This window comes from Alexandromys fortis, unplaced genomic scaffold (genome assembly GCF_014885135.2).
Source record: "Alexandromys fortis isolate MF-2015 unplaced genomic scaffold, M_Fortis_MF-2015_v1.1 scaffold_103, whole genome shotgun sequence".
Lineage (NCBI taxonomy): Eukaryota > Metazoa > Chordata > Mammalia > Rodentia > Cricetidae > Alexandromys > Alexandromys fortis.
Window position 1 is genome coordinate 410571 of NW_026067978.1, and position 3604 is coordinate 414174.

Below are 3604 nucleotides of genomic sequence, written 5' to 3' on the forward strand. Positions count from 1 at the left end.
GAGAGAGAGAGAGAGAGAGAGAGAGAGAGAGAGAGAGAGAGAGACACACACAGATGGAGATCAAAGGACACTTGGGGTAGTGGCCCTCTCCTGACCGTAGGTCCTGAGGACTATCGGCTTTTACCTGTTGCTGGCCTTAAACTTTTTAAGAATTGGTTTAAATATAAAAACACACAGCCCTGGACATGGCACCACATGCTGTGATCCTAGCTCACAGCAAGCAGAGACCCGCAGATCACTCTGAAGCTCAGAGACCAGCTGTCAGACACTATATTGGTATTGGCACATGCTGTCTGTGCTGACTGAGAGCAGACTCTGGGAGTGGGAGCAGGAGACTTCTCACTCATCTCCAACTAGAGCATTTTATGTATTTCAGTCTCCTCCAGAGCTCCCTGTTCTGGGGACAGGCTGGCCCTTTTACCCTGTAACAGGGCAAGGAAAACAAACAGCTACTTGTATTAAAAACATGGTGATGGAGTGTGTGTGTGTGTGTGTGTGTGTGTGTGTGTGTGTGTGTGGGTGGGTGTGTAAAATTCAGACAAACAAACATGGTGACCTGGGGCTGGAGAGGCTCAATGTTAACCACACAGGCTGCTGTTACAGAGTCAAGTTCCAATTTCCAGCACCATGGCAGCTCACAACCCTCTGTAACTCCAGTTCTCAGAAATCTGACGCCCTCTTCTGGCCTCCTTGGGCACAGGCACAGGAGTGGTGCACAGACTCATACAGGTGAAACATCCATACACACACACAAAAATCAAAATAAAGAAGAGATGAAGGGAAAAGCCACTTCCAGCAGAGGTTATTTTTTTATCTCATGGTATAAAAATAGCTAAACACCAATCCCTGGAGAAAGCATGAGAAAACGCTCTATCTCTCATTCAGAAAATTCGAGCAAATTCATTTCATCTGCGCTTCCCTTGTCATTTCTGCCGGGTGTTTTCAGGGCCTGATTAGATGCTGTCACCTCTGCTTGCTTGCTGAGGGAGGCTGCTACAGCCGTCTCTGTCACAGAAACTCCTGACTTGATAATGTCTGCTGTCTCTTCTGCTTCATCGCTACTTGCTTTTGTTCTGCTAGCTTTGCTTGCTACAAGCTTAACAAACTCCTTCAAACTAAAGAGTACAGAATAGCAGACCATTCTCTGTATGGAATGGGCCTGTTCTACATAGCAAGTTCCCAGCAAGCTGGTGCTAGATGTGAGACCCTATCTCAAAGGCAAAAGGGAGGGAGGAGAGAGGAAAGGAAAGCTGGGCATGGAGGCCTGGGGAACTTGAAAGGACTTTAACAGGAGCACGGCAAACACGGCTCTGGCAGGCCTTGTCCTCATCCCATTTCCTCTTTCTTGTTTTCGTTTTTGTTTGTTTTGAGACAGAGTTTCTCAGTGTAATAGTCCTACTTGTTCTGTAATTCACTTTTGTAGACCAGGGCAGCCTCAAACTCACAGACATTCCTTGTCTCTGCTTCTGCCTCCTGAGTGCTGGGATTAAAGGTGTGCATCCCTACAGCGGTTTGACTTCGTCTCTTAATGCTGGGATTGCAAGTGTTTGACTCCACGTTTATGGTGTTGGGGATGAAACCTAATACTCGGCACTCTATCAGCCGAGCTACATCCTCAGCCCCATGTATTCGCAACTTCTTTCTTTCTCTTTTTCTTTTTTTCTTTTCCTTCCTTCCTTTTTTTTTTTTTCTTTTGGTTTTTCAAGACAGGGTTTCTGACTGTCCTGGAACTCACACTGTAGACCAGGCTGGCCTCAAACTCACTGAGGTTCCTAAGTGCTGGGATTAAAGGTGTACACCACCACTGTCTGGCATGTTATTTATTTTTGACACGGAGTCTCACATAATGTCTGAAGTTAATTAGTGTCTTTATGCTTTAGCGGAACTGTTCAGGCATCTTCACGCACCCTGACTTCTGGTTTCTGTGCTAATATTTTGTTGGTTTGTTTTTGAGGCAGTTTCACTAAGTTCCTGAGGCTGAGCTAGAACTCTAGACCGTTGCTTCAGCCTCGGGCATTTGGAATTATGACAGGCATGGACCATCCACGCCACACTCTCTACTCCACAAATACAGTTTTTCTTCTGGAAGTCCATCTTCAGCACAGCTGACTCACAGACCTGTTGGTTGCTGTTTCTTCATTCCATCCCACAGCCGTGATCAACCTTAAACCGTTTTCCTTTTCTCTGTCTTCAGAACTTTCTTGAACATGTGAGGATGTCCTAGTGGTATCTTCTTGCTGTTTTAGGTGTCTGAAAATGTTTATAGCATCTTAAGGCTGATGTTCTGAGCACAGAATTCCAGACTGATAATCATCTCAGTACGATAAAGCTGTGCTCAGCTGTTTGCTGGCTCTCATTTTTGCTGTGAAGTGTTAGACACGGTCCAATTCTGTGAATCAGTCGTATGTGTGTGTTCAGGTGACCCATGGCGGCCAGAGGAGAGCACTGGGAACTTAACCTTGGTCCTCTGTAAGAATGCCAAGCCCTCTTCACTGCTGAGCCATCAGACCCAAGAAGGTTTTATGTACCTCATTAAGCATCTCCACAATCTCTTTGGCTTGAACAACAAAGGTCTGTTTCTTCTTTTGTGGGGCAGCTGGTGACACACCAGGCTCCTGGTGGAGAGAGAGAAAGAGCAGTGGCAAAATCCTTTGACAGTTCTAGAAGCTTCTGGCGGCAGACATCACTTAACCTCCCTCACGTGTCATTAGCCAAAGCCTGGTTCTAGCAGGGTGGGGTTGGCTTTTGCAGATCTAAGCAGTGTGCCTGGTGGCTGCTAACAAGGAACTGGCAGCAGCAGTTTGGTTCCTGTACCATTTTTAGGGTCCCCAGGAAAACGCTAAACACACTCGTTTTCCTCAGGCCCTGTGGTAAGATATTAAAGGTGGGTTGTTTACTCAGATGTGAAGCTGACAGAGCCAAGAGGAAGCTGAGATTCCCCGGATATTAGTAATTATAGTGGGTGGCCACCACCCCTAAGCTTGGGAGGATGAAAGGGTTCGGGAAGTAGTGCTAACAGGATGGAGGATTTGGAGGGGGACCCCAGCTACAGATGGTAGGTAGGTAGGAGGGCCCAACCAGCTTGGGCTTTTCCTCCGAGGGGAAACTACCACAGCTGCTCGGGAATGTTGACAAAAGCCAAGGGTGGGAAAGCGGGGACAGGAAGGATTCACTTCTCCCTCCTTCCGCTCTTCCTGTGGCGTCTCCCAGCTACAGAACCCAGCAGGAAGTCAGCTTTCAAGGACTCAGGTCTGGGAATCTGGCTTGGCAGTGTTCACCCCAGCCTCACTGGGAGGATTCTAGAAAGCTGGGCTGGGACCTCAGGGACCACAGACAAATACTGCCATTCTTTTTTTTCTTTTCTTTTTTTAATTTACTTATTTTTATTTCATGTGCATTGATGTTTTTCTTGCCTGTATGTCTATATGAGAGTGTCATATCCCCTGGAACTGGAGTTACAGACAGTTGTGAGCCGCCATGTGGGTGCTGGGAATTGAACCTGGGTCCTCTGGAAGAGCAGCCCGTGTTCTTAACTACCGAGCCATCTCCCTAGCCCCAAATACTGGCTTTTTTTTTTTTTTTTTTTTTTTTTTTTTTTTTTTTT